General features: G+C 40.7%; 1 long non-coding RNA gene across 1 annotated transcript in view; it reads right to left on the bottom strand.

Annotated features, from left to right (window-relative positions):
• Window positions 1–4,120: 4,120 nt before the first annotated feature.
• Window positions 4,121–17,740, bottom strand: part of LOC141373739 (uncharacterized) — a 55,140-nt gene continuing 41,520 nt past the window's right edge. The window contains exons 4-5 of the long non-coding RNA XR_012380042.1: window positions 5,113–5,208; window positions 4,121–5,024 (exon numbers count right to left, since the gene is read on the bottom strand). This is a non-coding gene — a long non-coding RNA (uncharacterized lncRNA). The remainder of the gene's footprint in view (window positions 5,025–5,112; window positions 5,209–17,740) is intronic.

Here is a 17,740-nt window from a genome sequence, read left to right on the forward strand (position 1 = left end):
CGCTACTCCGGGCCGCCCCGCATGCCGCCGCCGCTGGCGCTCGCTCGGGGCCGCCTTACGCGGCGGGCCGGGGCCGCAAGGCCGCCCGCGCAGGCCGCTCGGGCGCAGTGCTTGCAGAGCGCGGCGTGCTCAGCGGCGGCAGCGGTGGCGGCCCGTGCGGCTGCGCGGGGGAGGCGGGGGCGCCGCGCGCTCACCCGGATGCGCCGTCCCCCGCCCCTGCGGCGAGCCCACCTCGGGGCCGCGGCGCTTCCCTCGGGGCCGTGGAGGGGGAGGGGTTCCGGCATCTCGGCGCCTCCACCACTGCCTCCCTGACCCGCGGGGAGGCGGGGAGCAGAGGCGCCGCGCTCCCGCAGCGGGGGGCTCTGGGCCGCGCCGCCGGCCTTGTCCCCGGGCGAGAAGCTCCGTCTGTGACCGGCTCGGCCGTGCCGTCCCGGCCGGTGGCCTCCACCTAAACCTGTGTCCGGACAAAGAGGCTACCGCAGCAAGTAAAATAAAATTCGGGCCGTTTCACGTCGAGCAGATCACGGGGTGGGAGGAAATGAAGGTGCCCTCACCTCGCCGAGGAGGTTCTGGATCGACCCCGGGCGGAGCGCAAGGTCTGCTCCGGACCCGGGTGGGGCCGAAGAGCACTTGGAGCTGGAGGACTGTCGGCGGCACCTTCGTGCGGCCCTTCTGAGCCCCGCGCCAGGCGGCGGGGATGCAGGAGTTCCAGGACCAGGGTGGGCGGTGAGAGGCGAGGCCACCGACCGGCACCGCCGGAAGAGGCAGCCAGGCCTTGGGGGACAAAAAACGCCCCGGCAGCCTGCGGAATGGGGATTGTTTGGGGAAGATTCTCCGTCGCGCTCTGAGAGGGGCCCTTCCACGGTACCTCCTTGGGAAACACTGCGCGCCAGCGCTAGTTCCATTAACCCAGCCGTCACCATCCTTTGAAGAGAAGACCCAACCCTCGTCCTCTATCACTCACACGAGGCATAACCAAGAGTTATTTTAATAAATTAATGTTTTACTTTAAAATCATCCACAGGTCTTTATGTCTTGCTTCCCATCCAAGAGCTGGAATGATTGAGCCTAATGTTGATACTATTATTTAAATGGTCCCATTTTTTTTTTAAATAAATGATGTATATGTCACAGAAAGAAGCAAAAGGCTGTAAGCAAAAAGATGTTACCGAGGATTATCTCGAACTCCCTTGTTTTGTGCTTATTTACATTTTCCAAATATTCTAAAATAGAAGTTAAAAGTTGCTTTTTAAAGGTACTTCTATAATTATTTTGAAACAAGGTGAATCATGGTTGGCCTGGTAAGGGTACCTAAAGGAAACTTCACTTTGAAGTTTGTATGTCTTAAAAATATCGTAACAAAAAAACAAAATAGGTGGAAAAGACTTGCAAATCATGTATCTGATAAGGACTTGTATTTTTTATTTTTTAAAGGTTTTATTTATTTATTTATTTATTTAACAGAGAAACACAACGAGAGAGGGAACACAAGCAGGGGGAGGGGGAGAGGGAGAAGCAGGCTTCCTGATGAGCAGGGAGCCCGATGCGGGGCTCGATCCCAGGGACCATGACCTGAGCCAAAGGCAGTCGCTTAACGACTGAGCCACCCAGGCGCCCCAAGGACTTGTATTTAGAATATATAAAGAACCCTTACAACTCAATAAAACTAATAATCCAATTTAAAAGGGGCAAAAGAGTTGAATAGACATTTTAACCAAAGAAAATATTTCAATGGTCAGCAATAGCATGAAGAGATGCAAAACATAGTCTTTATAGAAAAAGGCAAATCAGAACCACAGTGAGAAAGTTCTTCACACCCTCATCAATGGCTGTAAAAAGGACTGACAATGACAAGTGTTGATAAGGAGAAAGAGAAATTAGTTCCCTCAAACACTGCAGATGGGAATGTGAAATGGTGCAGTCACTTTGGAAAAGTTTGTTTGTAAAAGTACCATATGATCCAACAATTCCGTTTCCTAGGTACGTACCCAAGAAAATTGGAAAACATGCCCATATGGCAATTTGTACAGAAGTATTCACCAGCAGCATTACTCATAACACCCAAAAAGTGGAAACAATCCAAATGTCCAGCAACAGGTGAATGGGTAAACAAAACATGATATATCCATACAATGGAATGCTATTCAGCAATAAAATGGAATGAAATATTCATAGAAGATACAACATAGGGGCACCTGGGTGGCTCAGTCAGTTAAGTGCCTGCCTTTGGCTCAGGTCATGATCCCAGGGTCCTGGGATCAAATCTGTTGAAGGGCTCCCTCTCCCTATGCCCCTCCTCCTCCACTTGTGCTCTCTCTCTCTCAAATAAAATCTTTAAGAAATGGTATTTAAAAAGATACAATATATAGGAAACTCAAAAACATTAAGCTAAGTGAAGGCAGATGCAAAAGAGCACCTATTGTATGACTCCACTTATGTGAAACATCTAGAAAAGACAAATCTATGCAGTTTACTGGTTGCCCAGGTCTAGGAGTGGGGATGGGAAGTCAATGCAAAAGGGAACAAGGGATCATTTTGGAGTGATGGAAATGTTCTAAAGTCAGATTGTGGTAATGGCTGCACAACTCTAGATTTACTAAAAATCATTGAATTGTGCTTTTGAAACTAATGAATTTTATGATATATAAATGTTATCTCAATAAAACATAGGTGAAAAAAATCTGTGTGCCACAAAGTAGCCCAGGACCATAGTACCTTATCTACTTGTACAAGCTCTTCACAATAAAAAGACTTTTAAAGCAAATGGAGAATTGTATGCTGTTTGCACTATAAAATGTAATAAAATGCACTTTTTGCAACTGGTTGTATAACCAAGCACAATAACCCTTCCACATCCTCAATCTACCCACTCTTATTCATTAAAAATGTGTCTTCACTTTACCCACTAGAATTGGAAATGAGGTAGAAAAGCGTAAACATCCTTGAGGGAAAGAAAGAACTGGGTATCTTACAACAAGGAGTGGGGTGTAAAGACTCAGACTGGGAATCCAAATTTAGGACATTGACATAATCTTTCTCAGTTTTATTCTTGTTTCCCCATCAGTCCTGTGCCCGGACGCACCGGCTTCTTCTGGCTGTGATGTTTTGCTTTCGGGGGGAGCACTAGCTTTGGGCCAGATAATGGTATGATTTAGGATTTTTTCATGATTTTATGGGTTTTTCATGAGTTCTATGATTCTACCATGGAAGAAATTAACCTTTAGAAGATTAGTGGAGACATAAAGTGGACTAACCTTCATGAACTAGTCTACCTGCCCTGACTTTTTCTCACCAAAGCCCCTGAGAGGAGCACCAGGGGCGCTGCTCCCTTGAGTGAATGATTAATTCAGTGCCTTGTTTCTACCAGACCTATTATTTGAATAATGCTAATATTCTTTTAACTTGTGAATGAGGACTAGTTGTTTGTTCCAAATTAGCTAGAAAGAGGGAGAATAGCACCTCCATGGATTCATTGTAATGGGGAGATGTGGGAGATTGCCTAAAGCAGGGTAAACTGCCCAAGAATAATTGAACCCACGTGGTAGGCGGGAGGAGGAGGGAGGGGATCTGTTACACAGAATTGTGTGTCAAACATCCTGACAGGATGGGGAAGAACAGAAGGTGACATTGAAAGGGGGATAGGCAAACACAAGCCCACACAGGAGTCAAATGACATGAAGTAGGTGGTAATTACGCAGAATGTGTAAACGCTATCATTTTATGATTTTTCACTCCTTGTTTTGCTTTTCCCACCAAAGGCCTGGCTGTCTTCTTGGGCTTGAAGCCTCAGGAACGTGGGTGCCCTTTCTCCTCTCTACACGTGCTGGATTTTGAACCGTCTCTACACTTTCCTCCCCAAGTGTCTCTTTTATGTATGCATTTCAATGACCAAATCAAACCCCATGCCACATCCAGCTTCCAAAGGAGCAGAAAATGCAATCAATTCCAACATTGTCCCCAGAAGGCAGAGAGCTTTGAAAATTTGGATTGTAACATTAACGACTATCGGAAGTATGAAAATTGGAGGGTAACACTTTCTTTAAACTTTTTATTTTGAAATAATTATAGATTCATAGGAAGTTGTAAAAATTGTACAGAGAGGTCCTTTGTACCTTTTGTCCATTTATCCCCTTTGGTTACATCTTTTTTTTTTTTTTTTTTAAGTAAGCTCTACTCCCATCCTGGGGCTCCAACTCTCTACCCTGAGATCAAGGGTGGTATGCTCCACCGACTGAGCCAGCCAGGCATCCCCCTTTGGTTACATCTATAACATAAAAAGAACTACATAGCATAAAATCAAAACCAGGAAATTGACATTAACAATGGGTGTGTGTAGATCTGTGCCATTTTATCACTTTTATCACATTTTATCACTGTAACAACTATCAGAATCAAGATACAGGACTATTCCATCATAAAGATCTTCCTCAGGCTACCCCCTCATAGTCACACCCAACCCTCCCCAGCCCAGTCTGTCTGACCCCTGGCAAACTCTGTTCTCCATTTCTATACTTTTGTCATTTCAAGAATGTTATATAAACGGAATCATACAGGATGTGGCCTTTGGAGACTGGCTTTTTTTTTTTTTTCCACTCAGCATAATGCCCTTGCATGTACGCGGGTCATTTCGTTTTGTTTTGTGCTAATCACTCTGTCAACTGGGCCAGGATGGAAGTCCTGGCTCCCCAGTTGGTCTTCTCTGCTGCCACCCCAGCCAGGGGACTGGGAGTCACTAGGGGTGCCTTGTCGCAACTGGGTGAAGGGGGAAGGTGCAGGCTCTCTATTCAGCCTTTGCTGACTGGGATGGGGTGAGGTTGCATTTTTTTCTGCAGAGGTTGGCTGGAATTGGGTAGTTGCTGTGTAAAAGTTTTCTAGGCTGCCCCTTCCCTGGTTCTTTAGTTAGCAAGAGCAGGCATTTCTTGGGTTTTGTCTTGTATTTTGTTTTTTGTTGTTGTTGTTGTTTTTAAAAGTCTGTTCCCATGGTGTTTCCCTGTTCCCAGCTTCTGCAGCACTCAGACCAGGGTCTATAAAACAAAAGAAAATTCAGAGAGCGCACTGCCCTGTCAACCCTCAGATCCCAGGGGCTGTAGTAAATGGTTTTCTTCTCCCTACCTTTCATAGTCTTCTCATGTTCGTTTTATATACAATGTCCAGGGCTTTTAGCTGTTCTTAGTGGGAAATGAACTCCGTTCACTATTCCATCTTTTTCTGGAATCAGAAGTTGAAAATAAAGCTTTAAAACATAAATTAGAGCGGATTGCAGATGATTCCTATAAAAATGTCACCCCCAGTTTCTTGCGTTCCAATAGGCTTTCTTGAGTCAGAGAGGAAAGGGAAGATTTACTGCAGGTTTACTGGGAATTCCACAGATATACTAGGGACATTTCTATGGGAGACAATGTTTACTATATGGAAAGAAATGGGAGAAATGCTGGGAACTGGTAGATCAGGGGCTCAGTGGAGTCTGAGGTCAGTAAGTGTGGAAGAATGAAAAAGTTGAGACAGCGAGAGCCCGAGGCACTACAGGTGGAACCAGCCTTGCCCCGATATGGCTCAGGAGACACCATTTGGACATATGACCAATGATGGCAAAAAAGGAACTAAGAAGGTGAAAATGAAAATGAACCTAAGAAACTGAAGATAAGAGAGTCAGGGGTGCCTGGCTGGTTGGGTTGGAAGAGCATGTGACTCTTGATCTCCGGGTCATAGTTCGAGCCCCACGTTGGGTGTAGAGATTACTTAAATAAATAAAATAATATAAATAAATAAATAAACTTTAAAAAGAGTTAGAAGTTATATTTATTTATATTTAAGTTATATTTAAAAAATATAAATTTTTTGAATTTTTAAGAAAAGCAGGAGTCAGGATAGAAGGAAAACCTAAGTTGGGGACAAAAATCATCAAGGACAAAAGAAGCAAGTCTTAGTTGGCAGATTTGGGCAGTCATTACTTAAAAACAAATCAAATGACATGAACCTGAAATGAAGAGAAATGGAAGAGATGTTGGGTTTGGGGCTCAAAGAGGTGCTATGGAGTAAGATGACACAATTTTAACTATAATGCATAGGAATTCATGGTATGGTTAGATCGCATTTAGGAAGAATCAAAGAAAGAAAACATGTTAAATAGCACGGGGTTGGGGAAAAGACTGCAGAATTTTTCCAGTCAAGACTGAATTTTAGAGATTTATAAAATACATTTTCTTGGCCTCTTCCATTCTCTGGCTACACACATCAGCCAGGGATTCCAGGCCCTGCACAGTCTGGTTCCATTTCCACCTGTCCCAGCCCTCTTGCCCACAGTTCACCCATAAGCCTCTGCTCCAGTCACACCACCTACCTCCCTGTTCCCTCCTCCTCACATTCGTTTTGCTATTTGCTTCCTTGCCTACTTTCCTCCACCTATTTAATCCCTAAGGATGCTGCTCCAGTGCAATTTTCCCTACCTTCTACAACTTCTTCGATTAGATTGATTTTTTCTTTTTTCTGAATTCATATAACTTCATTATCTGTAGCATTTTTCCCCCAACACAAATAAGCTGCCTCATCCCATTGTTGCTATAATGTTTTATGTGTTTAAAGCTCCTATCACCTCCTGGATGGTTTGCACTGTACTTTGCACATTTTGAATAAAGATGTAATACATACATAGGATACAAAATTCAAATAGGACAGGAAGATATGAAGCAAAAACTTATAATCTCACCCCCAACAGCTTTTCCAGAGGTAACTACCTTTAATTTGTTTGGTGGGTGCCATCCCTACCTCTCCTGATGAATAACTCTCCTAACTCTAAATAGTATACTTATAATTCCAATTCTTGATTTATCAACTTCAGACTGTGTTTGTTAGTTTTTGCTGTCATACAAACAATCCCCAAATTGTGGCTTATAACAAACACTTATTGCAAGCTCACAAACCATTGGCTGCCACTATGTTGGACTTGGCAAGGCTTGACTCTATGTGTCTTCTAATTTGGGGACTTGGGCTAAAGGAGTGTCTATCACTTGGGGTATGCTCTTTCCATGGCAAAGGGCCATAGTTAAAGAGAAGCAACCAAAACACATTTCTTTGTTCAAAATCATTCATATGGCTAAGGCCAGAGTCAATGGAGTAGGGATGACACTATTTATGCCCCACCAGAAGGCACAACAAAATCATATGGACAAAGAGTATGGATGTATAATCTATTACAAAGAGGGAGCAGAAAGTTGGGAACAATGATCCAATCTATCCCACACAAGTTTCTATTGATTCCCACTTAGCAACAATAAGGAATTGTGATGGTGGGTGGCTCAGTAGGTTAAGTATCTGCCTTTGGCTCAGGTCATGTTCCCAGGGTCCTGGGATCAGGTCCTGCATCAGGCTCCTTCCTCGGTGGGGAGCCTGTTTCTCCCTCTCCCTCTGCCTGCCTCTCTGCCTACTTGTGCTCTCTCTCTCTCTCTCTCTCTCTCTGTGTCAAATAAATAAATAAATAATTTTAAGCAAAAAGATAAGGAATTGAGCTCATTCACACTACCTCTGATTCCCTTCTTTTCTCAAAATTTTTAGTTGTATTATGAGTAGTTCTACTTTATAACTTTATAGAGAGAAAATACTTTCTCATTCAACTTTGGATAGTGCCTAAAGTATTCAAATTTAGCTAGTATCTTCAAGTCCTCATTATAAAAAATGAGGATATGTACACCCTTACACTTTCATACCCCTTCATACCCTCTCTTCCCCTTCTATCTCATAACTCATACATTGTGAAGTTTCATAACATTTCCCTTCCGTTTTGGAATTATAATTAAGTCTTCTATGTGTTGTATACAAGCTGAGTCAAAAAAGCTAAAATCCAGTAAGGAACACTTAAAATACTCTAATCGATGTAGATGTTATTTTCTGCAGAATCAAGAAATGTAGCTGGACTTGTAGAGAAGGAAATGGGGTTGCCTGGGTGGCTCAGTTGTTTGGGCATCTGACTCTTGATCTCAACTTGGGTCTTGATCTCAGGGTCATGAGTTTAAGCCACACGTTGGGCTCTACAAGCCTACTTAAAATAATAATAATAATAATAATAATAACAATAATAAATAATAATAATAGTAATTTTTTAAAAAAGAAATGAAAGTCTTTTCCTAAATATGTATAGGTCCAAAATGAATATTTCCAATACCAAGATTGAATGGTTTATCACTCTTTAAACTCTACATGCTATTCAGAATCATGCTACATGTGATTTGTTTTATAGAGGCCATGATTTTGTTGTAGAGGTTTTCATTTTTCAGCGAGTTTCTGTTTGCCTTAGTCTTTTCTCGTTGACAGGAAACAATCACCTTCACTCTTTCACTAAGTTCATACAACTCTTAAGTCATATTATTTGTTGAAGCAAACCCATTTTCTTATCAAATACATTCATCTGCAAGTCTTCTATGTATTTTACTTTGAACCAGTTGCTTTTATACCTGCTGCCCAGCCAACAGCCTAAGGATTCTTTTTATTGCTATACTGAGTTGTGGCCTTTATTTCTTGGATTCCATATCTTCATCTTTTTCTATTTCTATTTTCATTTTCTTAGAGCATATACTCAAGTGATTTTTTTTTTCCCAGAAAGGAAGGTAAATATTGAGTTCGTTCAGGCTGATTTGCAGCCTGATAAATTGGCTAGGTTTAGAATTCTATGTTCCAAGCCACTTTCTGTTCACATTTTGAAGGCATTGTTCCATTGTATTCCAGCCTAAGGCTGGAGAATCTGAAAGCCAATGATTCCCTTCTCTGCAAATGAGTTGTTTTTGCTCTCAGGAAGCTTTTAAGAGTTTTATCTTTAACTTAGTGCACTGAAATTTCATTAGGATGTGTGAGTTCACAGTGAATGCTTTTTGAAAAGCATTCAATTATTTAACCAACAGGCATTTTTGATATCCTATTACATGGTCAGCAGTGCTCAAGACATGTGTGGTACATATGAAAGGAACACAATTATTTCTCAGAGAACTTTAATCTATAGGAGAATACTTGCAGTCTAGCTGAAGAATGAATTCTTAAATGGCTCTTACATAATGAATTCATAATGAGCCAAATTGGATTCAGACATTTATTTTGTGTCTGATGAGATTGTGTTTAGTAAAGTCTATTTTTGCACCTTCTGGTAAAAATATTAAATTTTGTGACTTTGTGACAAGGGAACAAAGTTAGCCATTCCTTTGTTGTGTTGCCTCTTTTTGCTAAAACTTAGTTACCTTTTCTACTAATCCTTCCCCATTACTGTCGTGAAAAAATAATTTAAAATAAATATTTCAAATCGTATTATGACAGGCCACTTATTTAGCAAACGACTATAGAAGTTGAAATTTTTTTTTTTCATTTCCTCTTTTTGGCTCGTCCTGCAGCGTGGTCACATCTACAATGAGCTTTTTGCTAGTTCGTTCTGTCCTCTTGAGACTATTATCATACTTTCTTTAAGGTCATAGAACCCACATTCCCTTACCTAGGTATCTATACCAGCAAAGAAAATAAAACCATGAGCACTTTTGTCTTTTTCTTGTGGGTATATTCCTAGATCACTTAGACCATGAAGGCCAGATTCCTGCCATCACAGTGAATAATGACATGATCTCCTTTCAAAGTAGATAAGAATAAATGAAATCTGACTGAAAACAAAGACCTGAGATGGTTTCCGCCCCCCAAAATGAATAAAGGTGAGGATACTATCTCTGAATGTCTTTATAATCTCTGTGTCTCCAATAAAAGAACACGATCAAGGAATATTCTAGAGAAATTGGTATTTAAAAGCCTGGGAAAAGAGCTTACTTCTTTTATGAAAAGGCCTTGAGATACCTTAAATTCATGTTTCTCAATCCTAGCGTGATTCAGAATCCTCTGGAGATGCTTGGGAAAAATACAACTCTCTGGGTCCCACCCTTGGAATATCTTGGAGCAGGTAAGAGCTGGCTTTCTCCACTCCCAGCCCCGGAGACCTTCCAAAAAATTCTTTGAGTTTTTTTGTTTTTTTTTTTTTTGATAGATCTTGATCTGGCAGTTAAAAACCTGAGGATCTGTATTGCAAAAGAACAGCTGACTGCTATTGCCAAGTAGTTCCCACCCACCCCACCCTGGGAAGATACTGCTCTGGAAGGCCTTGCAGTGTTTATCTTTCTTGGCTTATCTGTTAGTAACTCCGACTACTAACTGTTGTTGACTTAATTAGATGATATACGACATTAAAATTTCCCTTTGGGAGGTTTTCTCAGACAAATAGTCAGAAGACAAATCTTAAAGCAGAGGAAACTGAAGTCCAAACAGTGGACGTGTGAGTACATACACATTCCAACACACACAGAAATCACCGTCTTACGTATACATACAGGTGCACAAGACTTGTTACTTTAAAGATGAGGCTTTGTAATGAAATGGGAACATCAAAATTTCTTTCTGATGCATGACTAACAGAAAATCAGCTAGCCTTGAGAGGATGAAACAAGTTGAAAGACCATGGGAAAATGAGATAAAATATTAGGATTTCAGGACAGAGAGGAACTATACGGTCATTAAGTCCCAACCTTTCTGTGGTGGCTTAATGTCCCCCACGGACCCACTGATCAAGTGGTCATCACCTCAGATTTGAATTTTTCCAGGGATGGGGAATTCAGGGACTCCACGGGTCTCTCATTCCACTTTTGTTTGACTCCCTTAGAAATTTCTTCTTCACATTGACAGGAAAATCTGTGTCCTTTAGTTTCACCTTAACATCTATTTTTTCTGATGTTAATATAGTTACACTACCTATTTTTCTGTTTTTGGCATTTTTTCCTATCTTTCCATTTTCAACTCTCTGTTTTAGTTATATCTTTTGAAAATGACACATAACTAGATTTTTAAAATCTGTGCAACTAAATTTGTCTTTAAAACTGAGTACATTCTAGGGACGCCTGGGTGGCTCAGTTGGTTAAGCGACTGCCTTCGGCTCAGGTCATGATCCTGGAGTCCTGGGATCGAGTCCCACATCGGGCTCTCTGCTCAGCAGGGAGTCTGCTTCTGCCTCTGACCCTCCCCCCTCTCGTGTGCTCGCTTTCTCATTCTCTCTCAGATAAATAAATAAAATCTTTAAAAAAAAAAAAAACTGAGTACATTCTATTTAGAATTCTATTTGAACTTGTTTCTGCTGTTTATTTCATACTTTCTTTTTTTTATTATTTTATACTTTCTATCTGTCCTTTCTGCTTTTGTTTCTTGTGTCCTTTTTTGCCTTTTAAAAAATTCATTCTGGGAGTGCCCGGGTGGCTCAGTCATTAAGCGTCTGCCTTTGGCTCAGGTCATGATCCCAGGGTCCTGGGATCAAGCCCCACGTCTGGCTCTCTGCTCAGCGGAGAGCCTGCTTCTCCCTCTCCCTCTGCCTGCCTCTCTGCCTACTTGTGCTCTCTCTCTGTCAAATAAATAAATAAAATTTAAAAAAAATTCATTCTGCTTTTTCTCCCTTCATTTTATTTTTACCTGTCTGGTAGTTTGGACATTATATACACTATTTTTATTTGTTCTAGAAAGGTTAACAATATTTAGATTTACTGGTAATTTTATTGATGTATTTCTCTCTGAAGACATCTCTAGTCAAATCCCTTGTACATTTTTTTCTCCTTGTTCATTTTAAAAATTGGGTTATCTGCCTTGTTATTACTGAGTTGTAAGAGATTTTATATATTCTGGATACAAGACCCTTTTTTCTTCTAAAGATTTTATTTTTAAGCAATCTCTACATCCAGCGTGGGGCTCAAACTCACAACCCTGAGATGAAGAGTTGCATGTGCTACCAAATGAGCCAGCCAGGTACCCCTGGATATAAGACCATTTTCAGATAGAGTATTTACAAATATTTTCTCCCATTCTGTGGGTTATCTTTTAACTTTCTTGATGGTGTCCACTGAGGCACATTTTTTAGTTTTGATGACGTCTAATTTATCTACTTTTTCTGTTGTCACTTGTGATTTTCATGCCATATCCAAGAAATGATTGTTCAATCCAAGGTCATAAAGACTTGCTCCTATGTTTCCTTTTAGAATTTTATATAACTTTTACATTTAGGTCTCAGATCCATTCTGAGTTCTTGTTTTTCTTTTTTAAGATTTTATTTACTTATTTATTTGAGAGAGAGAGAGAGAGCACACATGAGCGGGAGGACGGGCAGAGAGAGAAGGAGAGAGAAAATCCCAAGCAGACTCAAATATCATCATCAAAATACTAGCAAACTGAATTAAGCAGCATATAAAAAGGATTGTACACCAAGACCAAGGGGGATTTATCACAGGAATGCAAGTTTGGCTTAACATACGAAAACCAAACAATGTAATAGACTATGTTAACAGAATAAGGGACAAAAGCCACATGAGCATCTCAAAAGAAATAATATATACTCCAGAAAGAAAGAAACTAGGAAATGTAAGATTCTGAGGAAGTGTATAGAAATAAAACTTGAATCAAAATATCATTGACTAGGGGCATTGACTAGGTAGAACATGCAACTCTTGATCTCGGGATTGTGAGTTCAAGCCTCATGTTGGGTGTTGAGATTACTTAAAAATAAAATCTAAAAAAAAAACTCTTGTTGACTAGAACAAAAAGCTTTTGAAAACCAACCAAGCAGAAGTATGTTCTTGGCTATGTATTTTTTATAGGTGGCCTTTAACAAATTGAGGATTTTTTCTTGTATCTCTAGTTTGTTGAGTGTTTTTCCATGAAATAATATTGGATTTTGTCAAATGCCTTTCTGCCTCTGTTGAGATGATCATGTGGTTTGAGTCTCTCCTCATAAGGGACTTTGATCTGTAATTTTCTTATGATATCTTTGTCTAATGGTATGAGGGTAATACTGGCCTCATAGAATGAGTTGGGAAGTAGACCCATCTGTTCTATTTTTGGGGAAGAGTTTGTAAGGGGAACTGGTGTTAATTCTTCCTTAAAGTTTAGTATAATTCACTAGTGAAGCCATATGAGCTTGAGTTTTGCTTCATGGAAGGAAGTTTTTTATTATTGCTCATGCAATATCCTTACTTCTTATAGATCTATTCAGATTTTCTCTCTTTTTTTTTTTGAGTCACTTTTGGTAATTTGTGTCTTTCTAGTAATTTGTTCTTCATTTAGAGTGTGTGATTTGTTGGCATACATAGGTTAGAAGTGATATTCTCTCTTTCATTCTTTTTTTTTAATTAAGTAATCTCTACAGCCAACATGGGGCTCTATTTCATGACCCCGAAATCAGGAGTTGCATGCTCTACTGACTGAGCCAGCCAGGCACCCCTTTCCTTCTTTCTTTCTTTCTCTTTCTTTCTTTCTTTCTCTCTCTCTCTCTCTTTCTTTTCTTTCTTTCTTTCTTTCTTTCTTTCTTTCTTTCTTTCTTTCTTTCTTTCTTTCTTTCTTTCTTGAGTGTGTGAGCAGGTGGGGAGGAGCAGAGGGAAAGGGAGAGAAAGAATCTTAAGCAGGCTCCACACCCAGCATGAAGCCTGACATGGGGCTCAAACTCACAACCCTGAGATGATGACCTGAGCTGAAATTAAGAGTCAGATGCTTAACCTACTGAGCCACCCAGGCACCCCAATTTCATTCTTGATTTTAGCAATTTGAATCTCTCTTTTTTTCTTTGTCAGTCTAGCTGAAGTTGTGTCAATTTTTTATCTTTTCAAACAGTGAAACTTTCAGTTTCATTAATTTTATCTATTGGATTTTTTTTCCTCTGTTTTATTTCCTTGCTAGTCTTTATGATTTTGTTCCTTTGCTTGCTTTGTGTTTAATGTGCTTTTTTTTTTTTCCCCTAGTTTCTTAGGGTAGAAGTTTAGGCTCTTGATTTGGGATTTTTCTTCTTTTTAAAATATAGGCATTTGTAGGTATAAATTTCCCTCTAAGCCCTGCTCTTGCTACATCCCATAAGCCTTGGTATGTTGTGTTTCATTTTGATTCATGTCAAAGTATTTTTTAATTTCCTTTGTGATTTCTTTTTTGATCCTTTGGTTATTTAGGAGTATATTATTTAATTTCCATATATTTGTGAATATTCTAAATTTCTTCTGTTATTGATTTCTAATTTTGTTCCATAGTGGTCAGATATATATATACACACACAATGATTTTAATACTGACTTCTAAATTTACTGGGACTTGTTTTATGTCCTAGCATATGTTCTATTTGGAGAATGTCCCATGTACACTCGAGAAGAATGTATATTCTGTTGTTATGGATGGAATGTTCTGTATATATCTATTAGGTCTAGTTGATTAATAGTGTCATTTACTTTTTTGGTCCTTTAAAATTATGCTTGGTTCTTTTCTTTTAAGATTTTTTTAAGTAATCTCTATACCCAGTGTGGGGCTTGAACTTACAACCCCGAGATCCAGAGTCAAATGCTCCACCGACTGAGCCAGTCAGGCACCCCTATATGCTTGGTTATTTTCAATTAGCTCTTTCTCTCTAAGCATAGTTTGCCTCCCTATTTTATTTCTATATACAAATTAAGCAAATATATTTTATATTTAGTATCTTATAATTCCACTTAATGCAATTTTTATAGAGTGAGTCTGCTGTCTGCTCTCACTCGTGTTGCCTTGTTTTCTTGTCTACTATGTAATACTTGCCAGAGAACACCTGTTCTTTGGAACTTAATCTGTGGAAATTCTTTAAGGCCTGACTTTCAGGTATGTTCTTTCCTAAGAGATTTGGCATGCTTCTCTGCGTGCCCACGGTTACTTTAACCTTTTAGACTGAGGTTTTTAAAACCCGGTAGGTAGTTGGAATTGAGGCCAAAACTTATAGGAGGCCTCCTGAGGATGTGACATGTTACTGGGGCAGATTTTCCCCACTCCATCTAATGCTGAAGTCACTACAGCAAGTTCCCTTGTTGTCATTTTCTTTTTTAAAGATTTTATTTATTTATTTGACAGAGAGAGACACAGGGAGAGAGGGAACACAAGCAGGGGGAGTGGGAGAGGGAAAAGCAGGCCTCCCACGGAGCAGGGAGCCTGGTGCGGAGCTCGATCCCAGGACCCTGGGATCATGACCTGAGCCGAAGGCAGACGCTTACCGACAGAGCCACCCAGGCGCCCCCTTATTGTCATTTTCATCAGAACAAATTAATTTGTCATTTGTCATTACACTGGTACTATAGTCCTTGGGGTTCCCAGCTTTATACAGGGTATCATTCTAGATTCTGCACTTTGGGCTGGCCTTGGACATTAGCTTCTGATTTTTGTACCCTGAAGGGTTACTGAAGGAAAGCTCAAGGTCACTAGGGTTGGGCAGATGGCCGCAAGGTGAAAGCCAACCTCAGGGTTATTTTTTCTATCTGGATTTCAACTTTCATTTCCTTTTTGGCTTGTGAGGCTTTTTTTTTTTTCCTAAAGACTTTATTTATTTATTTGACAGAGAGAGACACAGCGAGACAGGGAACACAAGCAGGGGGAGTGGGAGAGGGAGAAGCAGGCTTCCCATGGAGCAGGGAGCCCGATGCGGGGCTCGATCCCAGGACCCTGGAATCATGACCTGAGCCGAAGGCAGACGCTTAACGACTGAGCCACCCAGGTGCCCCGTTGTGAGGCTTTTTTACTGCAATTTCAGTGATGCATTTATGAATACATGTTTTTAAAAAATTTTATTCAGCAGTTTTAGTTGTTTCTTTGGGAGAGATATTTAAGGTATACAGTTCATCATAGTGCCCCTATAATACCCATTAGGCCTCAGACTCACAGCAACTTCTACAATTCAGAGAAAAGAACCTATTAAAAAGTTGCTACTTTTGACTACCTTTTTGAGCAGCGCACAATCTAAAAAGACACCTCCTTCAGAGGAAATGCTTGGGGCATAATCATTCCCACTGCTCACCTTTAGCTCCTCCACCCTTGTGTCCATTCAATCTCCTTGAGGTCAAGGTCTTGGGTCAGAAAGAGAGCGATCCCAAGGCAGAGAGCCCCAGGAAGAATGAATATGTGAAGATATGGGGCGTCTGGGTGGCACAGTCAGTTGAGCGTCCGATTCTCAGGTCATGATCTCAGGCTTGCGAGCTCGAGCCCCCAATCAGGCTCAGTGCTCAGTGTGGAGTCTGCTTAGAGTCTCTCTCCCTCTCCATTTGCCCCTCCTTCCTCTCTAAAATAAATAAATGAAAGTTTTAAAAAATATACGTGAAGAGAAGCAGCAGGAACAGAGTGCCAAGTTGAAGGTCAGGAGCAGGTGGATAGTCAGATAAAACAGAGGAAGAAAATGTGAGCATCAGAGTGAGAGACTAGAGTTAGAGTGCCCCCAGGAGAGCCCTCCAATATTTGAGGTCAGTTTCATGTCTCCTCCACTTCCTTAAGCTGTGCCTCTCTATCCTTCACATTGTAGTATGAGAATTGCCACTTAGAATGCTGCTAGCGGAGCCACGACCACTCACCTACTCTTCATGGCAGACCCTGTCACTCCATTAATGCAGTCAGTCAGAACTGCTTCAGCTTTGCCCATAGACTCATTTTGAGCCATCATCTAAAACATTCCAGGGCGCCTGGGTGGCTCAGTCGTTAAGCGTCTGTCTTCGGCTCAGGTCATGATCTCAGGGTCCTGGGATCGAGTCCCACATCGGGCTCCTTGCTCTGCGGGAAGCCTGCTTCTCCCTCTCCCACTCCCCCTGCTTGTGTTCCTGCTCTCGCTGTCTCTCTCTCTGTCAAATAAATAAATAAAATCTTTAAAAAAAAATAAAAAAATAAAATAAAACATTCCAATTCTTTTCCACAAATAACACTTATTCACATGTCTCCCATTTCTTATCTTATTAGATGTGCTTAAAAAAAAATCTGAGTGCATGAACACACATTTATCACCTCACTTTATTAGTTTAATCCTGCCATTCAAGCCAACAAGAGCTTTTAGTCCTGATTCTATCTTCATCAGTATTTATTCTTTTCCTTGTCATTTGCAAATTTGATGAGTACTTTGCCATCTATCACTCCAAATCACCGATAAACTATTTAGCTAGATCAAGGCTTCCGTCTTAAAATTTCCTTCCAAGTTGATGTGGATGCATTACTCAATATCCTTTGGGTATGACTGTTCAACCAGTTATTAATCTACCTTCGTTGTATTTGTACTCAGAACAAGTCTGCATGGATGACATGTATATTCTTGTCAGTAACCTTGTCACAAGTACATGCTCTGCCTACCTACCAGTATAGCAACCATCTCAAAAGAGTGAAACCAAGACAAGTTCAACAAAACTTGTTCTTGGTGCAACCATTTCAGAACCTAGCAATCTCAGCTATCTTTCGAAGTGACTCACCAACATCCTTTTATTAATTCACTCCAGAAAATGACCCAAGACTGTCATCAAACTCACCAGTTTAGGGTTTATGGACCATGCTTTCTTCCCTCTTTTGAAGATCACAAACCCATTTAAACCCGTTGAAATTATGGACCTTACCCAGTTGAACTCTTATATTAGGTAGGCAGCTGTAAAAGGAGGCCTAAAGCACAGGGGCTTAAGCAAAAAATAGTTTATTTCTCTCTCACATAAAAGCTGGGTAGGTATCTCTGGTTATGATGGCAGCTTCATAATCATCAGGGACTCTGCGTCCTCCTCTCCTGTTGTTCTGGCATTCTTAACAGGTGCCTTTGACCTCACAGTTTAAGATGGCTTTACCTGCTCTTTCTCTCTTCTTCATTCGAGCCAGTGGGAAAACAAAATGGAAGGAAGGGAAGGGCATGCTCTTTCTTTTAATGTGAACAAATCAGAAAGTGCAGATTATCACCTTT

Source organism: Callorhinus ursinus, unplaced genomic scaffold (assembly GCF_003265705.2).
Source record: "Callorhinus ursinus isolate GAN/ISIS: 27379988/994484 unplaced genomic scaffold, GSC_fseal_2.0 scaffold11, whole genome shotgun sequence".
Lineage (NCBI taxonomy): Eukaryota > Metazoa > Chordata > Mammalia > Carnivora > Otariidae > Callorhinus > Callorhinus ursinus.